Genomic DNA, 13547 nt, shown 5'->3' with positions numbered 1-13547 from the left:
GTTATCTGTATTGCTTGCTAATGTCCAGGCTGTGCCAAAACTCAAAAGGAGGCTTTGAATAACTCATCAGCACAGTTAAGAACATAAGAACATAAGAAGAGCCTGCTGGATCAGGCCAGTGGCCCATCTAGTCCAGCATCCTGTTCTCACAGTGGCCAACCAGGTGCCTGGGGGAAGCCCGCAAGCAGGACCCGAGTGCAAGAACACTCTCCCCTCCTGAGGCTTCCGGCAACTGGTTTTCAGAAGCATGCTGCCTCTGACTAGGGTGGCAGAGCACAGCCATCATGGCTAGTAGCCATTGATAGCCCTGTCCTCCATGAATTTGTCTAATCTTCTTTTAAAGCCATCCAAGCTGGTGGCCATTACTGCATCTTGTGGGAGCAAATTCCATAGTTTAACTATGCGCTGAGTAAAGAAGTACTGCCTTTTGTCTGTCCTGAATCTTCCAACATTCAGCTTCGTTGAATGTCCACGAGTTCTAGTATTATGAGAGAGGGAGAAGAACTTTTCTCTATCCACTTTCTCAATGCCATGCATAATTTTATACACTTCTATCATGTCTCCTCTGACCCGCCTTTTCTCTAAACTAAAAAGCCCCAAATGCTGCAACCTTTCCTCGTAAGGGAGTCGCTCCATCCCCTTGATCATTCTGGTTGCCCTCTTCTGAACCTTTTCCAACTCTAGAATATCCTTTGTGAGATGAGGCGACCAGAACTGTACACAGTATTCCAAATGCGGCCGCACCATAGATTTATACAACGGCATTATGATATTGGCTGTTTTATTTTCAATACCTTTCCTAATTATTGCTAGGATGAAATTTGCCTTTTTCACAGCTGCCGCACACTGGGTCGACATTTTCATCGTGCTGTCCACTACAACCCCGAGGTCTCTCTCCTGGTCGGTCACCGCCAGTTCAGACCCCATGAGCATATATGTGAAATTAAGATTGTTTGCTCCAATATGCATAATTTTACACTTGTTTATATTGAATTGCATTTGCCATTTTTCTGCCCATTCACTCAGTTTGGAGAGGTCTTTTTGGAGCTCTTCGCAATCCCTTTTTGTTTTAACAACCCTGAACAATTTAGTGTCGTCAGCAAACTTGGCCACTTCACTGCTCACTCCTAATTCTAGGTCATTAATGAACAAGTTGAAAAGTACAGGTCCCAATACCGATCCTTGAGGGACTCCACTTTCTACAGCCCTCCATTGGGAGAACTGTCCGTTTATTCCTACTCTCTGCTTTCTGCTTCTTAACCAATTCCTTATCCACAAGAGGACCTCTCCTCTTATTCCATGACTGCTAAGCTTCCTCAGAAGCCTTTGGTGAGGTACCTTGTCAAACGCTTTTTGAAAGTCTAAGTACACTATGTCCACTGGATCACCTCTATCTATATGCTTGTTGACACTCTCAAAAATTCTAATAGGTTACTGAGACAGGACTTTCCCTTGCAGAAGCCATGCTGGCTCTGCTTCAGCAAGGCTTGTTCTTCTATGTGCTTAGTTAATCTAGCTTTAATCATACTTTCTACCAGTTTTCCAGGGACAGAAGTTAAGCTAACTGGCCTGTAATTTCCGGGATCCCCTCTGGATCCCTTTTTGAAGATTGGCGTTACATTTGCCACTTTCCAGTCCTCAGGCACGGAGGAGGACCCAAGGGACAAGTTACATATTTTAGTTAGCAGATCAGCAATTTCACATTTGAGTTCTTTGAGAACTCTCGGGTGGATGCCATCCGGGCCCGGTGATTTGTCAGTTTTTATATTGTCCATTAAGCTTAGAACTTCCTCTCTTGTTACCACTATTTGTCTTAGTTCCCCAGAATCCCTTCCTGCAAATGTTAGTTCAGGTTCAGGGATCTGCCCTGAAGTTCATAACATGCATCCAATTGCATAGCTTTCTGAAAGAGTTTTATAATATTGTTGTGTGCCTCCCCAATCTCTGAGTGGTGAGATTTCAGGGGTCCCTGCGCCTATCCTGGGCTTGGTTTCCTTTGGGAAGGTCAGCAGAGACTGTGATGTCTTTATGAAATATGGTTTGTTTATTTACACACATTCCAACCTGAGCTTAGGATGAAGGGGTTCAAGGCATCAGCAGTCCAATATTCAGCTTTTCCATCAGGGTTGCAGGAGGCATCCTAAAGCCATGGTGCAGAGAGCCAACCTCTCTGCCTGCCTCTAGTTCCCAGGCATTCCAAGACGACTCTTATCACACTCAAAGCACAAACCTCTGCTAGCCGCCAGGAGGGGGGGGGAGGCTCTCCTGCAGATCCTTAAATGACAAAAGGATCTTCCTGGCCCATTCACCAGTTGCTGGGCACTTGAAAGACCCATTAGCAAACTGGCCACTGTGTTAGCTTAACAAAAGACAAAAGAGCCAGCCCCTCCCCCAAGGCACAGGATTCCAAATCAGAGGCTGGAAGGGGACTGTGATATCCCTGTATATAGATATTACTGTAAATATGCTAAGTGTGGGTTTATTAGAGTAAATGAGGTAAGTAGGTGGAGTGAGAGGGGGCGTACATGGACTAGAATGCTGGAGAATGCTGTATGATGATTGGCTGAGCGTTTGAGTGGCTGAAGGTATAAATGAGAGGATGACAGTTGAGAAAGTGTTCTGTTGGTGGAGTTTGGGAGTTCTGTTGGTCGGTTGTTGTGGGTTAGAGCTGGTTGTGGGTTGGATTGTATTAGGCTGGTATTGAGGCAGATTATATATGACTAGAACCATAAAGAGTAACGCAATATACGAAACCATACGCTTGTTAAATATACCATAAGTAATCTTGTTATTTCCTGCTGTTTATAAATAAATATTTTCTTGGTTTAACAAAAGCCTGATCCTTGGCTGGGACTTTCACAGACCAGAAAGGTGGGCAGGGTAGTTACCAAGGTGGAGAAACAGTATCAAATGGTGGCAGCATGAAGAGATAGTGTATCATCAAGTATCCAGGGCAACACAGGGCTGTATGCTTTATTGGCACAAAGATACAGGGGGGTTTTGGCCTGCAAGTGCACCCAGACACAAAGTAACAATAAGCCAGAAGGAGACTAAGGCAAAGTCCCAAGGCAATATTGTGAAACAGGGAGTGGCTGGTGGTGCTGCCTACCAGTGGGATCTAGCGAGATCTGTGCTAGAGCTGGTGAGAGAACAAATAAAAACCAGGATCCTGACTGAAGGGACCTGACAGGTGGTGGCAGCAGGAGGAATCCTGACAGGGACCCACAGGAATAATCCATTCCAACCCCCAAACTCACAACACTATTTTCATTTTATAAATAGGAGGTAAAAAAAAAAAATTGCGAGATGCAAATGTCAGCAGTTAAGCACAAAGCAGTTGTGAGGCTGTCAGTTATTAGCTCTTTCTGGAAGTTCTAACTATGGACTATTAGCATGTGGGAGTGGGAGGATGGCTTCACCACAGCAGGCTCCACCCCGCAACCTACATGCATTTGGTACTGAAATGAATGCATGCAGGATGGGGACACAGCATGTTACCATGATGCCACTGCATTCATTGATCATCCATAATTAGAAGATCTGTAAAGGGTCAGAGATTCAGCCTGTGTACTATTTCCGGGCTCTAATCAAACATATGTCATTCAGCCCTGAAGGAAACACATAATGACCATCAGATAAGTCAAAGAGAGTCATATGGAAAATCCTGATCCCTGTAAGCTGCTATTTCACATCCACTTTTTTAGACAGCAAAAAGATATAGCATATTGCTATTCCCTGGCACACATTTTCCTTTGCTTAACTCATTGGACTGGACCATCCCACAAAATCCCTGCTTCCTGGACAGGAAGAACCATTAGAACACAGCCACCAAGATGGATCTCAGTCCCGATTTTTTACTTCCTGAATAAAAAACAGTTTTCATACATAACCTGCATCAAAGTGATGCTGCAACACAGCATACTGCTGACCATTCACCCTGACTTCACATGTGCCTATAACCACTTGCTTTATCTACATCGGATTCCTCTATATTTGTGAATTCACAGATCAGTGTGTAAACTGGCTCAGTTGAAAAACACTGTTTGAGATGATATGAAAGTTCTGTCTATAGTGTTTGACCTACGGGAGTTCATTCACACACACACATCACCAGGCCTGGATGGCACGTGCATATATATGTTCATTCCCAACACTTGCATGTATGGTGCACTGGCACCATTTGAAAAGACGCATGAGATTCATGAATGGAGGAAGGGATTTCTCTGAAGCAGAAAGCAGATTTCTCTGTACCATTTTCTCTCCTGCATGCACTGTCCCCTTAAAGTTTATCTGGAGGAGGATTGGGGGACCTCCTGAATGGTGTGAGATGAGGCATGAGAAGCTGCAGTTGCAAGGGAGAATTGTACAGAACTGGGTGGAGTCAGCTTGTGTGAGTAGAGCTCCACTCATGGAAAGTGTCTTTCCTTGATATTGGGCACTTCTACCTTGCCACTGCAGCCCCTCTTGCTTCATCTCGCACCTTTCAGGAGGGTCCCCTAACTGTCCCGGGAGGCCCTTCTCTGAATGTCCTGTTGTTCATGTATCTCAGCATCCAAGCTACTATGTTTGAGTTGTTGCAAGCGGATATGGAAGTTCAGTATGTGATGCCCCATTCACTCAGGCAAGTTGACTCTTGATGTCACAGTACCTAAGTGCTGAGCATGCCTGTGTGAACCAGCCTTAAATTGTGAATATGCAAATACATTTTAACTTTTGTGTTCTGCTTTGTGTGTGTGTGTGTTTTAAACAGAAAAGCCGTGTAAAAAATAAATAACATGCATTATTATATTATAATAATACTGCTGATGGTTTTTGCTAGTTTGGACAAATGAATAGTGAATTGCTATTTCATTCTGTCCATTGTAGTGCTTTGTTTGTCCTTGTTACTCGCATCTAGTATAATGCATTGTTAGATACTGAGAATCTATTGTATTTATTATTAAATTGTTTATAGTGATTTTGTTAGCTTTGATCATTCACTTTTGCAATGAAAATCATCATGGCATATTATATGTATATTAACTGCAGAAAAGGAGTATGTAAATAAACCTGGCTATAACAATGTATGAACCAACGCCCAGTAATATATTACTAAATATATCATGCTCTAGTATCTCTAACAAAAAATTCCAAATGCATTGTTTCAGACAGTGGTGTGCATTTTCTGGATCTGTTAAGGGGCGAGAGGGAAGAACAATGGACACCAGCCCTTTGTTTTTGTCAAACATGAGTCTGGCCTGATTGCACACTGGCTCCAAAGAGTTCTGCTTTGCACAAAGTGGTTGAAATTGCTGACAGAAGAGCAGACAGCTTTTATGACACCTCAAACAAGCATGAGGATAAATGAAAGCACTAACTGAAGCTTTTATCATTGTGGCATACGAAGCTGAAAATACAAGCTCTTCATGAAATGCACATCATTATATCAGCCTGCAAAGGTGTAGTTGAACTCTTACACCATCATGGGGGGAAAATAGAGATCCCCACTGTTGTGATGAGAGAGAAAAGCTTCAGCAGGAGGGGCATAGAATTGTAACATTTTAATGATTGTTTCAAAGTAACAGAATGTCTGCGCTGGAGACAAGCTTCCTTTCATTACCTTTATATGTGAATCACTGTCTGCTATCAGGTTCAGAACCATCTGGTGAAGTTAGGGTACTAGCGTTTTCCTTTTGATGTCCTGAGCATGAATTCTACTGCAGGAAAGACTTTATTTATTTATTTATTTATAAATAACTCTGGTGGTTAGCTTCCGTCTCATTTGCAATCACAGACCTGTACACATTTGCTCACCTCATGAAGGCTACCCATGAGTTTCACATCCAAACATGACAGCCTGAAAGGCATGATGACTGCTTCTTTGAATAGCTGCTTTAATCCAAACTTCACAGGAAGTGGTTGCACTTCATGACCTGCTTGGGTGAGAGTCGGGGTACGAGAGTAGCATAGAGACTGAAACTGTGTACACACCATAGTGTGAATGTGCATGTGGATTGCACAGATCCAGTTTTTCTGTGTGCACTTTTGTGCAGGTTCGTCCACATGAGGGCTTTCAACTGAACTCTGTCTCAGTTTTCCTATCCATACTAGTGGCCGGTGATGGATAGTGTTGTTGTCTCTTCTCCTCACTTGTCCAACTTCTCTGAATTCCAGAAACATGAAGTCCATTGTGGGCATGTATTTGTTTATTGGTGGTGTGACCTTTTCTAAAAAAAAAATTTGAGATACAAGTTTTCCAATATACCAGAAACAAAACAGCAGGTTAATTAAAAAAAAAGATGTGCTCTGTCTGGCTTCACAAATACCCCACCCTTCCTAAGGTCCAGAAAACCCAAGATCCATTGTGGACACAATTTTATTATTATTATTTCTGAGATACAAGTTTTCCAATCTACCTGACTTGCACAAAACAGCAGATTTTTTAAAATTAAAAGATGTATGTGTTGTTGCCTCCCCTGGCCTCACCAGCAGCCCACTGAGGAGCACCTTGTCAAAGGAAGTAGGGGGCATGTGGTGATAGATGGCATCCAGCAAAACATTGCCACATGCCAACAGCTGTCAGTGAGGCAGCATAGCCGAGAGGAGGGGGGATGAGGCATGGGGAGCTTGGCGCAGTGCAGGCATGGTGGCAGGAGCCTCAGATTGGATCTACTGTCACGGCTGCACCACATTGAGCTCCCTGCACCTTCCCCTCTTGGTAAGCGGCAGCAGCATGGCATTGGGAAGCCAGGCACACAAGGTTGCCCTGCCTGTGCCACCCTGCTGACTGCTTCTGACACACAAGTAAAAAGAAAGCCCTGCCCACACAGTGAGCTTCAGAATATCTACAGTTGGGTAACATGAAATTTCATGTTGGATTTTTTCCCCTTACCACATTATACACAAATTGAGAATATCTGAATTAAAAGAGGGGAAAGTGTGGGCTGCTACTTGGATGAGGATGCCATGTGGACAATGCAAATAAAAAATGCACACATAGGATGCATCGAATCCTCTTTAAACTGTCAAGTGTACACATTCTCAGCTATGGATCAGTTAAGTGCCCAGGTCAAATCTCACATCTGCCATGAACTCACCATGTGACTTTGGCTAGGTCACTCTTTCACATCCTCAGCTTAACCCCCTCTCAATCTGTATTGTTGCAGATTCATGAACTTGCCTTGCAGCCAACACGAGTAGGGTCTTTAGCGTGGTAGCACCTGCCACTTGGAACACCATTTCTCCCTTGAAATAAGGCATGTGCTGACAGTTTTATGTTTTTGGTGCATGCTAACAATTTTTCTTTTCATCCCAACTTTCCTAGAGCATCTGTAGGTCATGCATTTTTCTATACCTTACTGGTCACTGTGAAGTTTGAACTGTAGTTTATCCTGCTTTATTTTCATTCTTTTATACTTTTATACACAGTTTTGAGATTTTGGCAGAGCTCGGGAAAGTTACTTTTTTGAACTACAACTCCCATCAGCCCAATCCACTGGCCCTGCTGCCTGGGGCTGATGGGAGTTGTAGTTCAAAAAAGTAACTTTTCCCAGCTCTGGATTTTGGGGTATAATTTTTTTCAATAATGATAACTCTTTACCCTTTTGTAATTTCTTGCATCAGCTGTCAGGAAGCATAAAAGCCCAGCTGCCCTTGGGGTCCTTGGGAACAGCTGCAGCACTAGGGGAACTGAAGAAGACCTGCCCTGGAGTGTGTATCTGAGCATCTGGGTGCTTGCTGCTCACTCCTGTGGGTTGCTGTCCCTCAAGACAGCTGAAGTCCCTGGTAAGTGCTGCAAGGACTGCAACCCCCTGCCTGACCCTGGCTCCAGAGAGATGCTGCAGTTAATCTTGCAACCTCTTGCATCAGCTGCTGGCTGGGTCAGGAGGCATAAAAGCCCAGCTGCCCTTGGGTGGTGGGTCTGCCGCTGGAGGGGTTGCCACGAGCCCTAGTCCCGAGGGTGAGGGCGCTACCCCCCTTCTATTACCTTTTTTAAAAAATGTTTTATTATTTTTCTGTTAAACCAGTCTAGAGGAGATTGGTGGTGGGGAGGGGGTGTGGTGCATGTGTAGTTTCTGCACAGGGTGAGAGTCTGTGCAGTGAACTGAATGATAGGAGAAAGTTGCCAGACGCCTTCAGAGTCTGTAACAGGCAGAAGGCTGGCCCTCCCTAGGTGTGAGGGGGAGTAGATGGGCCCTGTGTGAAAAAGTTTGAATGGGTATGACTATTCCCAATTCTCGCAGAGGCTTACTGGGATAATTGGCTCAGGCAGGCTTTGTTGGTGGGCTCCTGTTGGGTCCATATCAGGTGTTTAGGAGGAGTCCATGCACTGGTAACCTCCAGGCTGGATTACTGTAATGCACTCTATGTTGGGATGCTCTTTAGGTTGGTCCAGCAGTTGCTGCTGGTGCAAAATGCGGTGGCGAGACTGCTCACTGGGGCAGGGTATCACCAACATGTTACCCTGCTGCTGGAAGAATTGCACTGGCTGCCCATTTGCTACCGGGCCAAGTTCAAGGTTCTAGTTTTGGTGTACAAAGCCCTATACAGCTTGGGACCATGATACCTGAACAACCATCTTATCCCTTATATACCCAGACAATCACTGCACTCTGCAGGTGAGGGCCTCCTGCAGATACCATCTTATCAGGAGGTTCATTCTATACAACATAGGAAATGGACCTTTAGTGTGGCGGCACCTACCCTGTGAAATTCCCTCCCCATAAATATTAGACAGGCACCATCTCTGTTATCTTTTTGGGGCCTACTGAAGACCTTCCTCTTTCAACAAGCCTTTTAAGTTGAGACCTTATCCCAGTCTGTGTCTGTGTTGGAATTGCTTTTTAATATGTTTTTAAAACTTTTTTTAGAAAAAAATCCCAATGTTTTTAACCTTTTGTAAAAAAAAGTCTTGAAAGCTTTTTAAAAAAATGTTTCTAAAGATGTTTTGTTTTAATGTATTTTAAAGTCTGTTTTTATGATGTTTAAAGTGTTTTTAGTGCTTTTGTTTGCCGTCCTGGGCTCCTGCTGGGAAGAAGGGTGGGATACTAAATAAATAAATAAATAAATAAACAAATAAATATACTTTGCTTTCTAAGCGTGTTTCCCCTGAGTGTAACAGTGACTGCCAAAATAGTGTGGCATGAAATCTGCAATAAAACAGGCTCACCATTTCATTGAATTTAAACACCTAAAATAGTGCTTAAAATATTTTTTACAAAGTACTTGACATTCTCAATATGGTTCTTCTTCACAACTACCCTATTATACTGATTATTAGTATTTCTGTTTTACAGATGGAGAACTAAAGTAGCAACTATACACACTTACTTGGGATTCACTAAGCGCTATCAGTGAGATTTACTTCAAGTAAGATTAAATAGGTAAATAGGTAATCTTCTGAGGAATTTTGTAAAATAATTGATTTTGTTAAAAGACAGGAAAGAAATTATTCTCAAAATATTTCCTAAACTACAATGGGAATTCTAATAAAATCTAATGCAGGCATAATCAAATATCTGATTTATCCCCCCCAAAAATCACATATTTTAAAATATGTTCAACTAAGCAGTACTTACACTGATTAGTAATTTGATTAAAATGACAGTACTCCAAAGGTACATTCTATAACTGATTCTAATTTTCATATTAAATTATTGCCTTGTTTAGCTTCTTCCTTCTGAGAAGAAATTTTATCATGTGTGAAAGTTTAATCAATATGCAAGGTATTTCAAATTATTATTTTTTAACCAATTGATTAAACAAAGACCTTCAGCATCCTTCCATTTCTTGGATAACTTAATTATTGCTGTTATTATTAAATTAGTAACGGTTTCTTAGATGTTCTTTTTGTACTAAATCTTTTATGTACCCAAGCACAAACCTTATTGATGTTATAGGAATAATATTCATGTTTATTTTTTAACAGATTCTACAGTCTCCTTCCAGTAGTTTTGACTCATTCGTATCACAGCAGCGTAAAGTCTTGAGTCAAGCTATTTTTGGTATGCCCATACTAAATCCACTAAGCAGAAGTGAGATACCATTTGTATAGAACATCAGGGTGATTTTCTCATGAACTAGTGGTGACTACATTTTTCTCTCTCATAACACTAGAACTCGTGGAGATCCAATGAAGCTGAGTGTTGGAAGATTCAGGACAGATAAAACAAAGGACTTCTTCATCCAAATAAGTAATAAAACTATGGAATTTGCTCTCACAAGAGGTAGTGATGGGCACCAACGTAGATAGTGGATTAGACAATTCATGGAGGATAATGCTATCTGTGGCTACTAGCCATGATGTCTATGCTCTCTCTCCATAGTCAGAGGTGGTATGCTTCTGAATAGCAGTTGCTTGGAACCACAGGAGGGGAAAGTGCTCTTGTATGCAAGTCCTGCTTGTAGGCTTCCCATAGGCATCTAGTTGGCCACTGTGAGAACATGATGCTAGACTAGATGGGCCATTAACCTGATCCACCAGGGCTCTTCTTATGAAAAGTGCTTCATTGGAAATATTGGAGCAACTGTGACTCCTAGTCTCACAAACTTCACCAAATCCAAATAACTCCCAATTTTAAAACAAATCCATAATCTAATTGTAACCATATCTTGCACGTTGTCAGTTCATGAATACCATTCTTATTTTAACCTCTTCAGAAAAAAAGACCAGTCTTACACAGGTGACATATCAGAACTAACTTTGCATTTTACTTTTCCACAGGTGAAAAACAATGTTTTCATCAGGGGATTCTTACCAACATAGTGTGGCTTTTTCTCTCTCTTTTCAAACTTAGTTGGGAATACAGCATAATGTTTAATATTTCAAACATCTTTTTCCTCCATGTAGACCTGATGGTGAGACTAGGACTGAGTACTGGACAAGCATGATGGAGCTCAGAAAGTAAATAATCATATTTACCCAGAAGAAAGTACCACGGATGATCAAGGGACAGGTTACTCCTTACTTAGCATGTTTGCATAGTATTGCACCACTAATCTATAATCATCACCAAATTTAGAGTTCCAGAATAACATTATACTTTTGAGCAACTTGTGTAACACTGAGTAGAACTAAAGAAAATATTTGCCATGCACTGTCTCCATCTTTTGGATATTGTAGGGAATGCATTTCAGAAATCCAGGCATGCAGAACAATAGCATGAAGCATATATACCTGCAAAATTCATGTCTACTTATTACATTTTGTGATTTCTACTCAGTTACTTTGCAGTGAAATTCTTGGGGAGGGGGAGAAGGGTTGTTGGAAATACCCAATACGTGTTAAATACACCATGTCAATCCTAAATTTATGTCACAAAATAAGAGCACTCACCAAACCCAGTGTTGCAAATAAAACCAAGATAACTGAGAGCTCAGGGCCCTTGTTCCAGAATTTGCAGATTGTGGTCAGAATCTGAAGAACTATGCAACTTGTTCCATGCATCCAAAAGGTCTTTGGACTAGTCTTCCTCCCAGGAACCTTCCCATGCAGCATGACAAGCCATGCTTGAAGCTGGCACAGGGGTTGGCAGCGTAGGTGCCCACTGCAATCAGCCCCAGCCCACATGACCAATGCTCAGGGATGTTAACAGGGTACCATGTTGGACATTCCTATGTGATATCAAATGATAAACTGTTGATCAAAGTTTTCATAACTTTCAGAGCATGAGTAGACAAAACATTCCCCAAAGATATGCAATAATAGGGGTGTGTGATTTTTTTTTGACAGGGATGGCCTTATCTTTTAATGCAGGGGTGGGAAACCTTTTTCAGACTGAGAGCCACATTCCATTCTGGGCAGACTTCGGGGGCCACATGCCAGTGATGGGTGTGGCCAGAGGCAAAGAAGATGCAGCAATGGATGATGCGTACATTGTTAAACAAGGCTTGTTAACTTGTATTGTTTACAAGGCTTGCAAAACAAGGCTTAAGTGAATTATTGTCTCATATTATTTGTAAGGAAGTCCAAGGTACTTGTTTGCTTTTCTGCCTGATTTACTTCTGTACTGCAAGGCACAATAGAGCTATCCTCAAATGGGTAAAAATGTCAGGTGATGACATAGCATTACTGTGTCACAGTCCATCTTTAGAAAACTATAAACCAGCCGTCAACCTGGCACTAAGTATGAATAAGAAAACAAATGAGCTGTTTGTGCAGTCTGAGAGCAAATCAAACCTACATTCTCAAAGAGAAGAACATCACTACCAGATTTCAAGATTGGTGTAGTCACTTCCTGTATGGTTCCTTTAAAAGATTCAAATTTTAGTTCTATTCCAGTGCCAAAATAAGACCCACACTAGTATTCCCAAAGGGTAATGCAACACAAAAACATAGGAAGGTTGTTTTTAATCAATGTATTAATTTATATCCTGAATTTTTGTCCAATAGGCCCATGCAATGGCCCTGTGATTACATCAGGCTTCTGGTTTGGCCATATTGGAACCTAGCATTTTCTCCCTGGTTAGGTTACTTGTGGCCAGATCCTAGTTTATGTCATGTGCTGTCTTGTGGCAGGAAAGAGGTGTGTGTGTGTGTGTGTGTGTGTGTGTGTGTGTGTGTGTGTGTGTGTGTGTGTGTGTGTGATGTGCCTTCAAGTTGATTACAAATTATGGCGTCCCTATGAATCAGCAACCTCCAATAGCATGTAAATCACCCTGTTCAGATCTTGTAAGTTCAGGTCTGTGGCTTCCTTTATGGAATCAATCCATCTCTTGTTTATTTATTTATCTATTTATTATTTGATTTATATCCCGCCCTTCCTCCCAGCAGGAGCCCAGGGCAGCAAACAGAAATGCTAAAACCACTTTAAAACATCATAAAAAGACCTTAAAATACATTAAAACAAAACGTTAAAAACATTTTTTAAAAAGCTTTAAAAATATCTTTTTTTTAAAAAAGGGTTAAAAATATATTATTAAAGAAAACATTAAAAGCAATTCTAACACAGACGCAGACTGGGATAGGTCTCAAAAGGCTTGTTGAAAGAGGAAAGTTTGGTCTTCCTCTTTTTCTACTCCCTTCTATTTTTCCCAGCATTGTCTTTTCTAGTGAATCATGTCTTCTCATTATGTGTCCAAAGTATGATCACCTCAGTTTCATCATTTTAGCTTCCAGTGATAGTTCTGGTCTAATTTGTTCTAACACCCAATTATTTGTCTTTTTGGTGGTCCATGGCATCCCCCAAACTCTCCTACAACTCCACATTTCAAATGAGTTGATTGACAGGAAGGATGGAATATAAATGCCAAGGCATAAGCTGGCTTCTAGAAACAGGCAATAATGCATGTTGAGATTCAAAATTCACTCATGCACATTGTGCTCCTTTTAGATAAAAGTAAAAACAGGGAAAGCCAGAAAATAAAATAGCTGTCTTTACCAAATGTGGTTGCTATGGCAATTGGTCTACATTGTTCATTTTTAAGCAGTGCAATTTTCCATGATTCACTTAATATTTTTAGCCATTTTCCCTTATAATCTGAGCCATCCCTACCCCCCCACCATTCTCTGCTGTTAATAACTGCTGGCCAGACTACAGCATACTTGAAGATTTCTAAAAGGAATTGGC

Source organism: Rhineura floridana, chromosome 2 (assembly GCF_030035675.1).
Source record: "Rhineura floridana isolate rRhiFlo1 chromosome 2, rRhiFlo1.hap2, whole genome shotgun sequence".
Taxonomy (NCBI): Eukaryota; Metazoa; Chordata; class Lepidosauria; order Squamata; family Rhineuridae; genus Rhineura; species Rhineura floridana.
This window is presented reverse-complemented; position numbering follows the sequence as displayed.